The following is a 14,598-nucleotide window of genomic DNA, read 5'->3' on the forward strand; positions in this document are numbered from 1 at the left end:
GGGGATTGTTAAAGTATTTCTGATTCTTATTCTAAATAGCCCTGTTTTAGGTGAATGCTAATTTCTAATTGACCTCTTTATTGTCTAATACATTTGTCATCTTTGATTTTGATGGCATTCAACACTTGTGTGGCTGTGCCTGAATAAAGATAATAAATACCCTGAATGCATTAGTATACCTGATGTGGTCATTTTCCAAGCAGACCTCATTTTAGCTGACAAGCTTCATTTGTCCCAGCCCCCAAAGCGGCCCTCCCATTGCATGGTCAAACGGGTACCAAGTGCTAAAAGCCATGCAGTGCCACACACCATAAACCTCTAATATTAATTAACATGAGCTGTTCACTGATTTAATTGGGTGATGGTTTTTTAATCGACACTTGTCACGACAGACACATTCGGAAGTTGCGCAACACTGTAGGATGGTAAAAAGACAAATTAAAGGTAATTAGTTTGAGCCAGATTGAAGCAGCAGATGAGCGAGAAAGATTCTGACCGCAGAGGCTCAAGGAATTCAGACGACATGTGTGTGTGCGTGTGTGTGCCTGTTTGTGAGGGTATTACTGCAAGATGCAGGACAAGAGCAGAACAGAGCAAAATGTAGTCTGTGCAGTGATTTTTGGGAAAAGGGGGTGGATAAAAAGGGGGTGGATAAAAAAGGGGCTTTGGTCAGTCCTGTTGCAGAATCAGTATGACAAGTTCAAAGGAGGCCCTCTGATATATGTAGAACAGGCAACTCTTGTTCTGTATTTGTATTCTCCTCACATTGGCTTGCATGAATTATTGAGTGCTTTTGAGGTTACAAAGGGGTTATGGGAGTCAGAAATGATGGGTGCTCCGATGTGTCTATAGAATGAGTTCCAGTTTGGGAGAAAGTATTTTTAAATTATCCCAGTTAAGATGGAGGATAAGATGCATGTTTTGTCACCACAATCATGTCAAAAAATAAATACATTTAGAAAACAGTTATTTCCAACTAGTCGGGGAGGGGGATGAGGTTGCGGTGTGATGCCATGGGGGGATACGTGTGACCCCAGGGAACATGCTTTATCAGTATCATGCAGTGACATGCTTCGAACCCTGCTTCGAAAAGCTGTGCATTAGAAAATTGTAGCCATTGTAGCCATTAAAAAAATCAGCACAAATAGTTGTAATTATTTTTGTTTTGAATGTTAGTGGGGGGCTTGTTTATATTGTGCTCCTGAGTTAATGATCAATTTGAATGTATTATTATTGACTGAGTTTAATCAATTACATGTTTCAGAATAAAAATGGTTGAAGTCGCTCAAAAAATGTTTGCAGTTTAAATAAGGATTTTTTTTTTAATTTCAAGAAAATTGATGCACTGTAAGTATTTTCTGTTGCAGACTAAAAACAATTTTAATACAGTGGTATGCAGAGGTGTACTTATAACAATTGATAAAGTAATGATACTATTTATGCTCAGTGGCCTAGTGGCTAGAGTGTCCGCCCTGAAATTGGTAGGTTGTGGGTTCAAACCCCGGCCGAGTCATACCAAAGACTATAAAAATGGGACCCATTACCTCACTGCTTGCCACTCAGCATCAAGGGTAGGAATTGAGGGTTAAATCCCAAAATGATTCCCAAGCGCAGCCACCGCTGCTGCTCACTGCTCCCCTCACCTCCCAGGGGGTGGAACAAGGGGATGGGTCAAATGCAGAGGATAATTTCACCACACCTAGTGTGTGTGTGACTATCAGTGGTACTTTAATTCTTCCTATTAGGGGCGGGGCGTAACAGAAAGATTTGAGAAGCACTGCAATGGCCTAACATCCACTATGGACTGGACTCTCACAATATTATGTCAGACCCACTCAACATCCATTGCAGTCGGTCCTCTCCAAGGTTTCTCATAGTCATTCACATCGACGTCCCACTGGGGTGAGTTTTTCCTTGCCCTTATGTGGGCTCTGTACCGAGGATGTCGTTGTGGCTTGTGCAGCCCTTTGAGACACTTGTGATTTAGGGCTATATAAATAAACATTGATTGATTGATTGAACATAATGTTATCTCCTGAGGTGAGATGGTTTGCTTTTTTTTGAAATGATAGACATAAGCTTGAGGTAAGGTTTGAGTTTAAACAGAGAGGGTGTTTTGCATAGAAATGTATACACATGATATGCAGTAAGCTTAGATCTATCCTCCTGAGAACCAGCGTCCTCCACAATGGAGATTTGTTTTAGTCTATTTCTTCAGTCAGAGATATACATTTCAGAAAAAAATAGCCCTGTTATGCAAAACACAAATGTCCACTGCAGAGGAAGCTGGTTCGCAGGATGATACATCTTAGCAGCAGAATGTGTGGCCGATAATCATTTACCAGGCTTCAGATGCCTAATTTTCACACATCTCAAAAGAACTTTGTGTGTGAATATACATATATTATTATTTTTTTGAAGTTGCATTTTTATTTTGTCAATGCCTGCGTGTGTGTGTGTGGGCATGCGTGCGTGTATGTGTGTATTTAGCCTCAATGTGCTTTTGTAGCAGTTTATTTCTATAGACCATTGCAGGTACATTTCAATTTGGGAAATATGCAAAACTCTAGGGCATGCCAAACTAAATATCATTACTTATGCCTGTGGCACCTGGCCTTAATTGCTGCTGAAATGCAAACAACACCTGGGTGACTCTTTATATTTCAAAATAGTGTGCAAATCCCATACTTGTCTTGGCTCTCTAGCTTTATTATCAAGTTTGGGGCAGGTGAAAATATTCAGATGGAGCAGTGAAGATGAGCAAGGTTAATACAGAAATTATAAGTCAACGTAAAAATGCATTGTATCACGTAGGAAGCAATATAATTCTTGTATTATCAGCACCTTTTAAAATGGTTTAATCGCAAACAATAACTTCTAAGGTGTGAAGGTCACCATTCAAGTGTAGTTCCAAAACATCCCCATGGTCTTATTTATTTATGTATGTATTTATGTATCTCCTCAAAATGATTACTACCTTGCACTTTTATTCCAATAAAGGTGATCTAGTTTTATCTAATACAATATTTTATGTTTTATACAATATAAATGATACCATTTGGCCGATGATAGAGCTTTTAATATTATCGTCATGTTATGATAATGCATGTTGATGACACATTCTGGCTGTGTCCCGCAAATTTGACAACAACAAGCAACAACCACATCCTCAACGCAATCCAACGTCCTCGCTTGTAGCTAATGTCCCTCCACAGTGCAAAGGCGTGTCATCAAGACAATGTAGTGTCCCTGCAAGCAAAATAGAAGCTAAAAATTCTCACCTCTATGGCAGCAAATAAAGTAGATTTTTTTACAAGGATGACAGATAGATTAACATGCTATACTATACACTGAAAGACCTACAGTATGTAGGTCAATGAGTCATGGTTTTTTTGATATCCCAAAATGCTTTTTTGTTGTTTTGTTTACAAACTAAGAAAAAACTCCCTGGACATGGGAGGGCTTTAAAGTATCAGTAGAGTGGAAAAACAAGTTGACTCTGTATTTTTCTCCTGCCCAAACGTATAGTCCGCTCTACTCCGGTATTCAATCAATCAATCAATCAATGTTTATTTATATAGCCCTAAATCACAAGTGTCTCAAAGGGCTGCACAAGCCACAACGACATCCTCGGTACAGAGCCCACATAAGGGCAAGGAAAAACTCACCCCAGTGGGACGTCGATGTGAATGACTATGAGAAACCTGAGCACTGTATAACGGATAAATCACAGAAACTTCGACATATATATATATATATATATATATATATATATATATACATACATACATACATACATACATACATACATACATATATATATATATATATATAAATATATACACATACAGTACATACATATATATATATATACACATATATACACATATATACATATACATGTAGATACATATACAAACCCCGTTTCCATATGAGTTGGGAAATTGTGTTGGATGTAAATATAAACGGAATACAATGATTTGCAAATCCTTTTCAACCCATATTCAATTGAATGCACTACAAAGACAAGATATTTGATGTTCAAACTCATAAACTTTTTTTTTTTTTTTTGCAATAATAATTAACTTAGAATTTCATGGTTGCAACCTGTGCCAAAGTAGTTGGGAAAGGGCATGTTCACCACTGTGTTACATGGCCTTTCCTTTTAACAACACTCAGTAAACGTTTGGGAACTGAGGAGACACATTTTTTAAGCTTCTCAGGTGGAATTCTTTCCCATTCTTGCTTGATGTACAGCTTAAGTTGTTCAACAGTCCGGGGGTCTCCGTTGACGTATTTTAGGCTTCATAATGTGCCACACATTTTCAATGGGAGACAGGTCTGGACTACAGGCAGGCCGGTCTAGTACCCGCACTCTTTTACTATGAAGTCATGTTGATGTAATACGTGGCTTGGCATTGTCTTGCTGAAATAAGCAGGGGCGTCCATGGTAACGTTGCTTGGATGGCAACATATGTTGCTCCAAAACCTGTATGCACCTTTCGGCATTAATGGTGCCTTCACAGATGTGTAAGTTACCCATGTCTTGGGCACTAATACACCCTCATTCCATCACAGATGCTGGCTTTTCAACTTTGCGCCTATAACAATCCGGATGGTTCTTTTCCTCTTTGGTCCGGAGGACACGACGTCCACAGTTTCCAAAAACAATTTGAAATGTGGACTCGTCAGACCACAGAACACTTTTCCACTTCGTATCAGTCCATCTTAGATGAGCCCAGGCCCAGCGAAGCCGACGACGTTTCTGGGTGTTGTTGATAAACGGTTTTCGCCTTGCATAGGAGAGTTTTAACTTGCACTTACAGATGTAGCGACCAACTGTAGTTACTGACAGTGGGTTTCTGAAGTGTTCCTGAGCCCATGTGGTGATGTCCTTTACACACTGATGTCGCTTGTTGATGCAGTATAGCCTGAGGGATCGAAGGTCAGGGGCTTAGCTGCTTACGTGCAGTGATTTCTCCAGATTCTCTGAACCCTTTGATGATATCACGGACCGTATATGGTGAAATCCCTAAATTATTTGCAATAGCTGGTTGAGAAAGGTTTTTCTTAAACTGTTCAACAATTTGCTCACGCATTTGTTGACAAAGTGGTGACCCTCACCCCATCCTTGTTTGTGAATGACTGAGCATTTCATGGAATCTACTTTTATACCCAATTATGGCACCCACCTGTTCCCAATTAGCCTGCACACCTGTGGGATGTTCCAAATAAGTGTTTGATGAGCATTCCTCACCTTTATCAGTATTTATTGCCACCTTTCCCAATTTCTTTGTCACGTGTTGCTGGCATCAAATTCTAAAGTTAATGATTATTTGCAAAAAAAAAAAGTTTATCAGTTTGAACATCAAATATGTTGTCTTTGTAGCATATTCAACTGAATATGGGTTGAAAATGATTTGCAAATAATTGTATTCCGTTTATATTTACATCTAACACAATTTCCAAACTCATATGGAAACAAGGTTTGTATGTCCTTCCTCACAGAGTGACAAAAACATTTAATAAAGTTAAAAAGAGAATAAGGAAAAAAGTAATGTTGTTTTGTCTGATTCTAGTAGTGATCGAAAATGAATCATTCAATGATCTTAAAATATTTTAATTAATACCATCAACATTGGTATGACTAATATTGCTCTAATGTAAAGTATCCAAACAACAGAAGAATATGAGACGGAATTGTAGATAGAAACAAGTTACAACAGAAAGTTAGCAGCTTTTAACAGTACATTAGCAAGTAGATAAATAATAGTTTTGAGAAAATAATACAACCGGGAATGACAATATGTTACCGCATATGCCCCCAGCCAAATTAAAAGCATTTTGTAACCTGATTGAAATAGATATTATATAATTTAGACATGAAAATATATATTGTGATATACAGTACATCGTTATCACAGGAGGCTGCAGTATATATTGAGATATAGATTTTAAGCCATATAGCACATCCATTATACAGGTACAGTAACTATATGATGTTAAAAAGACTAAAAAAATGCATACAGTTGTCAAATCTTCATTTCATTACTGTATATTGTTCATTTATGAGATGTGGTGATAATTGATTTAAACTGTATGAGTGTGTCAGGCTATCATATTTGCATAAGAAGAATCCTTCTCTCTGGAGCAGAAAATCTATTTATGATGCTAGCAAGCTATCTTCGCTGAGTGTGGTTTTTTAAATGCAGCACTTGGTTGAAGCAGGTGAACATGAAACAGCCATGCATAAAGTACAACAAAAAATGAGCTTTTTGGACATTTTGCATAGTCACGCACATGTTAGACGTGTCTTAGTCAATGTCCGCAAAAAAACAGCAGCAGTACGCATGAGGAGTTAAACGTCCAAAATGAACAGTACCGTAAATTTCGGACTACAAGCCGCTACTTTTTCCCAACGCTTTGAACCTTGCAGCATATAAAACGGTGCGGCTAATGTGTGGATTTTTTTTCGCTGACGGCCATATTTTATTTTATTTTTGTTTTTTTTAAACAGGCAAACACACTGAAAAGGTGTGTTATTGTTTGTGCTGTGGCGCCACCTTTTAGACGAGTTCACTGCAGTGCAATCGGAAGTATAAGTGCAGTTCCGTCTTAAAGCTGTCTTAAAGCAGTCTATAGCGTTTTCTACTCATATGGATTCTTCATTCATTATCCAAGTAACGTTTGTTGCTTTTACAATACAACAAACAATTCATACCTACTAACCTGTCCCATGTGTGATATCTGTAGGAGTGTTTTCATGCAGATACTCAGTGGCCTAGTGGTTAGAGTGTCCGCCCTGAGATCGGTAGGTTGTGGGTTCAAACCCCGGCCGAGTCATACCAAAGACTATAAAAATGGGACCCATTACCTCCCTGCTTGGCACTCAGTATCAAGGGTTGGAATTGGGGGTTAAATCACCAAAAATGATTCCCGGGCGCGGCCACCGCTGCTGCCCACTGCTCCCCTCACCTCCCAGGGGGTGATCAAGGGTGATGGGTTAAATGCAGAGAATAATTTCGCCACACCTAGTGTGTGTGTGACAATCATTGGTACTTTAACTTTTAACTTTAACTTTAACATATTTGTACGTGCTATGCTAACACTTTTATGAGTGTCTGTGTTAGTAGTTTTAACTTACAATGGCATTATTTTTGTATTGTTTCAGTTTCGTGAATTCACCAAAACATCACCGTGGACTTCATTGAGTCGATCTAGCTGATTGGAGAGATACTGTAGCTTCTGCAGCTGGTGGGTTAATGACAATGACATCTGTTTTGTTTGATCAGCTGTTTTACTATGGTGTTACAGACACCGTTTGGAAACCATTAAGGTATGTAAATAAACATTTACAAAATCTTTCTGTGAAAATAACTCATTTTCACGACATATACATCTGCGGCTTATAGTCCGGTGAGGCTAATATATATGGAAAAATATTTTTGTCTTCTAAAATTTACTGGGTGTGGCTGATATACCAGTGCACTCTATAGTCCGGAAAATACAGTAATTGCATTAATTTTAGTCAAATCATGGATCTATGAATGCATAGGGTAGAGGCCAAGGCAATTTTATATTTTAACTTTAATGTTGTAATTATGTTGTGTTGTTTTGTTTATTGCTATTAATTACCGAAATGTAATTCCTTGTCCAGGAACTACAGTTAAAAATTAATCTAAATCCAAAGCCAATACATTTACAGAAATGTTTATTTACTTATACTACCCCTGTTTTTAACAAATAAACTTGATGATCAGTCATCAAAAAAGTTAAAGTTTAAGTACCACTGATAGTCACACACACACACACACACACTAGGTGTGGTGAAATTACCCTCTGCATTTGACCCATCCCCTTGTTCCACCTCCTGGGAGGTGAGGGGAGCAGTGAGCAGCAGCGGTGGCGGCGCTGGGGAATCATTTTGGTCATTTAACCCCCAATTCTAACCCTTGATGCTGAGTGCCAAGCATTGTTATAGTGTTTGGTATGACTCGGCCGGAGTTTGAACTCACGACCTACCGATCTCAGGGCCACAAGGCCACTGAGCAGGTAGGAATTTCAGCTAATTGGCTATGTGGGTAGAGCATGAGGATGCTACATGATAATAGCTGTTAATAGCTGAAGTTCTCAGCTCTAACAAACAACATAACTTTTCACAGCTTGATAGGAAAGAGGCAAGAGTGTTTGATTAAAATCTCTGCCATGCCTCCATGCTTTGAAATAAATTTTCCTGGAGTTATGGTGATGCCAAATACAAAAAAACAGGTGCCAACAGGTATAAAAAAAGGTCGGTTTTGCACAAAAGGACTGCTTTAACATAATTGCTTCATCAAATTTGGACTTTTCTGTTGATGTGCATCACAGTTATGTAGACACACAAGAGTGTTTTGTAAAGTATTTCCCCTTTTAAATACATTGCATCTGATCTTCTATGAGAAGATCAATCTTGCTGCCTGCAACCAATTTGGCTCATAAAAGAGGCTGATTAAGCTATTCATTGTAGGAGAATGATGTTAAACGACGCACTAGTGCTGCTGTCGCCCTTGCAATATCGCGGTCATGGTTTTTACAGAAAAGAAACCAGATGCTTATTAAGATGCTGGCTGATATTTTACACTCTTTAGAATGTTGTATTACAAAGACAGCTGAAGGTTCTATGGGTCATGAAAAACATATAGAAACGTATATTTGAAAATGTTATGTTCAAGTGTTTTGGAGTAATATTTTGTCAAACCATGAACTGGTTGGTAACAGAAAACAAGATTTGGATCACAAATAATTTCCGTGAAGATGTTTCGCCACATACTTTCATACAAAAAGCCTGGGTGAATTGTTATTTGATATTATCAAAATTGATTTCAAACCCATCAAAAGTGATGTTTTGGTTGTGTAGGGTGTGTGAGTGTGTGCGCGTGCGTGTGTAGGCATGAGTGAAAAGAGATATGTTAGAAGGCTGCATACAGTAAGCTGAGAAGCATGCAGCCAGACAAACATTTCCCAATTACCTTCCAAGCAGGGTTTTCATTAAGTACTTTCACATAAGAGTCTGACTGGCTGCTCTTTGTCTCCACAGCCGTCTGGAGATAATCAAATTCACAGGCCGTCTCCGAAACCATCTCAGCCCCCCATTATCATTAATCTGGATGGCCATCTCATCGGCATTGTGGTTAACGAACAATGTTAGGGCTAGAAATTCAATTTTCTACAGTTACCAGTTGAATTAGTGATCAATTGGAGCATCTCATAGATGACTGATTGCCAAAACCGCCTCTCTCATTGTTTAATTATTGGGCGTTCCGATAAGCTCCCGAATAGCAATAATCAAGCAGTAGTACAACACATGTGCAAGACTGCAGCTGTGCATCAAACACTGATTGACAAACCAAAGTTCCTTTGAAATACTGTATATATCTTATAACATATGCTACCGTTTTGAATAATTATATGTTCAGGGTGGAGTTCACATAACTGAAATCATGGGGTGAATGTAACTAGAATATTGGACATTTCTGTGCATCAGAGTAACATGAGACAAAGTAGAACAGGTAATTTAATTATTTCCTATGGAGTGGAGTTATAGAAAGTATTACCGACTGTTGTTCAGCCACACAATCAGATTACAGTTATGTCATAAGATTGTATTTCTGTTGAGCAAATTAAAATGGTTGCATTTCCTCACAATATCTATTAGGATTGCAAAAGGAGTACATTTGGGAGAGAAGGGAATGTGAAAAAGAAATGAATGATAACAGATAAAGGATGCAGTTCTGTAACACGCATAGGGAATACATATTTTGAGTTAACACCTGCACTGTCTGGCTACATCAGCAGCATTACATCAGGAATTAGTGCTGACTGACAAATGATCTGTTGCCCTTTCTACTTCTATTACAAATAATTTCCCAACGGACCTTTTAACTGCTATCAAATTATATATAAACATGCGGCAATTGTGACACTTTTACAGAACACACAGTGAACATCAATTGAAATTCCTTATTTTTTTACCAGAACTTACATTTTCGTTTTTTTCTAAAACAAACAAAAATATGTTGCATTGCTGATAAACAGGCATTCTAAACATATAAGGACAAATGAGCCATAAAGTCCAGCAACACAATGTCCCTAACACTGCTTTCCTTATGCTACTCAGCTACCAAACACACACACACACAGCTTTCCATTCAGCCCCTCAACTGTCCCAGAGAAGTGGGGGAGTGAAGATATGAAAGCTCTTATTTGTTGGCCTTTGTGCTGGCCAACTTGGTCTATGCACGTGCTGGAGTTGCTCACCAGTTCAGCGCATACTCGCAGTTGTTAGGATGGTGTCTTAGTAACAGCACAAGGCAAGCGGCCTTTGCGGAGGGTCTTACTGTAGATCTGTTTGGCACCGTTTCCCAACTCACAGATGATAAAGTTGTAAATCAGATACAGAGGAGCGCTCGGCTTGAAGGATATTCACTGGTTTCAGCTCAAACAAAACAACAATGGTGCTGTTTTAACAGGCGTTCTTTCCTGTTTTATCTCTGGATGTGCATGTTATACTCGGCAAGAATGGCTGTTCCACTTACGTATCCGTTTGCGTCAAAGTTCCCTTTATTGTCGACACATAGTGACGGTCTTGTTCGGTCCCACCCATTTCCTGGGCTTTTGTTTGGGTGAGGTTTGTCCAAAAATATAGAAGCAGGGTATGCATAATGTGAAAAGCAGATGTGGCTGTAGAAAAAAATGGCACTGGTTTTGAGTGAGTTGAACATGGAGTAGAAGGGGTAGAGGCAGGTGTGCTAATAGTGAGAGGGGGATGTGGACATAGTCTACTTCTACACAGGGTAGTGGCGTCCTTGCTTCTTCTCTGCTGGACATAGACCAAGACCCCCTTCGAAGACACTGTGAACTGATCCCGATTATCTCAGTGGACATAATCCTCAGAGGCCGACACTGCCTGTTTGTCCATCCCCCCAAAAGACTCACTTCAGTGGGCAGAGAATCCCAGATACTGCGCCCCTAAACTGTGAAAACTCTAGACAATAGGGACTGGGCAGGAAAAAAAAGCCAAAATCCACCCCTTTCCTTCATCCCCCCGTTTTATTCCCCATCCCCACCGTCACACTCGGGAAAGCAAAGGAGCGCAGTCTCATCCTAGGAATCCTACTCAATATCCTGGGATTAGCTGTGGCCCCTCTCAGCGCCCCTTCTCTCCCTCCTGCTAAGGCTAATTCAGACTAGACTGATCTGGGCAGACCCATTGTGAAAGCTCCATCACACAAGAAAAACAATCAAATAAACTAAAGTTTAATCTTTTATGGGCGCTTTCCCATTCTCCCATGCCTGCACCCGAATGCCACTGGATCAGAGTCTGGGGGTGGACTAATACAACTGGCCACATTCAGGTTAAAAGGTATGTGGCCAGTTTCATCAGGAAGCAAAGAACATGATGCAGCATAATTATTCAGGGCCCTAATGAGCAAGTCTCAGCTCAAAGTTGTCCTTTTAAGTTGCAGCTCTAAGCGCTAATTATAATGAAACCTGACAAAATTGGTCATCGTAACTTCCTCAAGCATCTGTAAATTTTGAACAAAAACCGTCCTTTGTAGAGTGCAACCGGAAAGTATTTCAAGTGCTTCAAACTTTTACGGCTTTTGTTAGGTAACAACCTTATTCAAAAATGTAATACATTCATTTTTGTCCTCAACATTTTACAGACAATACCCCATAATGACAACGTTAAAAAATGTTTTAATTGCAAATAAAAAAAATAAAATCACATGTACGTAAGTTTTCACAGCCTTTGCTCAATATTGTTTTGATGCACCTTTGGCGACAATTATAGCCTCCAGTCTTTTTGTACACAATGCCACAAGCTTGACACACCTATCTTTGGGCAGTTTTGCTCACTCCTCTTTGCAGCACCTCTCAAACTCCATCAGATTGAATGGAAAGCACTGGTTTTCATCCAGTATGTCTGTACATTGCTGCATTAATCTTAGTCTAGTCAGGGAGGTGACCAAGAACTTGATGGTCACTCTGTCAGAGCTACAGCTTCCCGCTGTGGAGAGAGGAGAACCTTACAGAAGAACAACCATCTATGCAGTTATCAACAAATCAGGCTTTTATGGTATGAACGGAAACCATTCCTTCGTAAAAAAATTCCAAAATGCACCTGTCAGACTGACAGAACATGAGAAACACAATTCTCTGGTCCAATGAGAAAAAGACTGAACTTTGTGGCATGAATGCCATGTATCAAGTTTGGAGGAAATGAGGCACCGCTCATCACCAGGCCAGTACCATCCCTACAGTGAAGCATGGTGGTGGCAGCATCATGCTTTGGGGATGTTTTTCAGCAGCAGGAACTGGGTGACTAGTCAGAATAGAGGGAAAGATGAATGCAGCAACCAACGCTTCCCATCCAATCTGATGCTGGTGCTGCAAAGACTTATGGGCAAAAAGGAATGGGCAAAACTGCCCAAAGATAGGTGTGCCAAGCTTGTGGCATCGTCTTCAAAAATACTTGAGGCTGTAATTGCTGCCAAAGGTGCATCAACAAAGTATTGAGAAAAGGCTGTGAAAAATTGATACCTTGTTTTTATCAACATTTTGCCTGTCGTTGCTTTTAAATGGACATACATTTAAAAAGAGGTACTTTTGCTGTAAAGAGATGTGAGGTTCAAAGCGTTCAAGTGGTGTTTCAATACACCACTTCTTCAATGACACCAAACATGTCTTATGTTTATGGAGCAGTCTAATGAGCAGCACAGTTCATAAATATCAAATTCTGAATGAAGTAATGTCCTTTTTCTTTATCGTTAGCTTGCACATGCCTGAAAATATATCAAACTTAATTTAAAAGCCGATGGCTAAATTATAATTACGAAAAAGATGTACGATCATAACACGATTAGTCGACTAATCGTTTAGTCAACTATTCCATATCTTTAATTTTTTACTCTCCTTGATATGTGAATACTTAAGTGTTTGTTTATTGTGAGCGAACTGTGGTGCTGAATTTACCCCAGGAATCAATAAAGTACTTTCTATTCTATTCTATTTTATTCTAATGAGTAGTCGACTATTAAATTAGCTAGTTTGTTGCAGGCCTAATACAGAGACATTCACTCTGCTATATGTGGGTATCGATGTTTATCTTCACACTCAAAATCCTCTGAAATGTTCTTCAAAATATTATATGTGTTTATGTTAGGGATGTAACCATGTCAACATTTTAAATCACGGTTATTGTGACCAAAATGACCATGGTTATCACGATCACAGTTTTGTTAAATGTGCTCAAAATGTCTGTTCACACTGTTCGAAGAGATCCCAGGGTGTTCATTGCAAAATTGAATAGCTTAGTTAATCAGAAAGCTATGTGTTTATAAAAGTTTAGATCCGGATATGTCATTTGTAATGGCGTAAGTCGTTATTGTCTGTTATATTCATGTTAGCATTCAAGCTAACTAGCTTTTAAGCTCGTAAATGAGCAAGATCACCAGTCTATGAGTTTATCAAAAAGCGGCTATCAATCACAGTTTGAACAAAAAATCTTTTTCCATTTTCAATCCTTTTTTAAAAATGCTCCAGGAAGCCTCTAGGGCGGCGCGAAAGAGTGGCATGCGGCTCGAGAGCCGCGGGTTGCTGACCCCCGGTCTAAAGGGATAACATAATATTTTTCAAACTAAATTCATACCATTAATAAAACAGAAGATTCTACAAATTAAGTGCAAAAGTCTTGGACGGGGCTCAAGGAAAATATCCATCTGCAGTTCTTATATTGCTGATTAAAATTTGGAGATGAATTTGTCTTTTTTTAGGAGTGCAACAACCACTGAATGACGTTTAAAGTGTTGACAGCTACTTGTGGTGACCCACCCGTCCTTCATTTTATTAAGATCTTGTGAACCCAAGCTATTTTGAGGAAACAGAAAGCCTGATTGTTAATTAGGGTTTTCCTGGGCAACGTGCCAGGGAGACATTCTGGCTCTAAAGTGGCACCTGCAAAATGTGTTTTTTCAATTGCCTAACATCCTGTTTTGCTGTTTGCTTGCTGGTCTCCTTCCTGTTATAGTGAACATTGTAATCAAATTTTGGGATTCAGACATGAACACTATTATTCATGCAAGTCCACACATACACACATGCTTCCCATAAGATAAGTGTAGATGTGGCTGATAAAACGGCAAAGAAAATAAAACAGCAGCTTAGTGTAATGTGAGAGGCAGGGATATAAGCATCTGAAATGAGTCTCCCACAGAGTGGATTTTTGTACAGTGGCACACATTTAAATCTGCCCATTGGGAGTATGTGCTGGCTCTGCTGCGCTTTATTCTGATGATGCGGTGAGAAGCAGTAGAGGAAGAAATTGGGTTTAGCACGGTAGAAAGCCTGGGTTAACATGTAGCCTGCGGAAAAAAGAGCCACCCTGTGGGTAAAGAGGGAGTAAAGGTCTTCAGAACCTCGGCCAAGAAATATAGACCATAGCTGACAACTGAGTCTATTGGATCATACTGGCATTCATATACAGTGCAGTTCACTGGTTAGGTTGGCGGCTATAAAGAGATGTGAGGTTCAAAGCGCTCAAGTGGTGTTGCGAAGCTT

General features: G+C 39.3%; 1 protein-coding gene and 1 long non-coding RNA gene across 2 annotated transcripts in view; one reads left to right on the top strand and one right to left on the bottom strand.

Moving 5' to 3' along the window:
- macrod2 (mono-ADP ribosylhydrolase 2) overlaps positions 1-14,598 on the bottom strand; it is a 1,158,848-nt gene that overhangs the window by 1,071,642 nt on the left and 72,608 nt on the right. The window lies entirely within an intron of this gene.
- Positions 1-14,598, top strand: part of LOC133606378 (uncharacterized) — a 71,991-nt gene that overhangs the window by 16,257 nt on the left and 41,136 nt on the right. The window contains exon 2 of the long non-coding RNA XR_009815237.1: positions 7,172-7,254. This is a non-coding gene — a long non-coding RNA (uncharacterized lncRNA). The remainder of the gene's footprint in view (positions 1-7,171; positions 7,255-14,598) is intronic.

This window comes from Nerophis lumbriciformis, linkage group LG02 (assembly GCF_033978685.3).
Source record: "Nerophis lumbriciformis linkage group LG02, RoL_Nlum_v2.1, whole genome shotgun sequence".
In the NCBI taxonomy this organism is placed as follows: Eukaryota; Metazoa; Chordata; class Actinopteri; order Syngnathiformes; family Syngnathidae; genus Nerophis; species Nerophis lumbriciformis.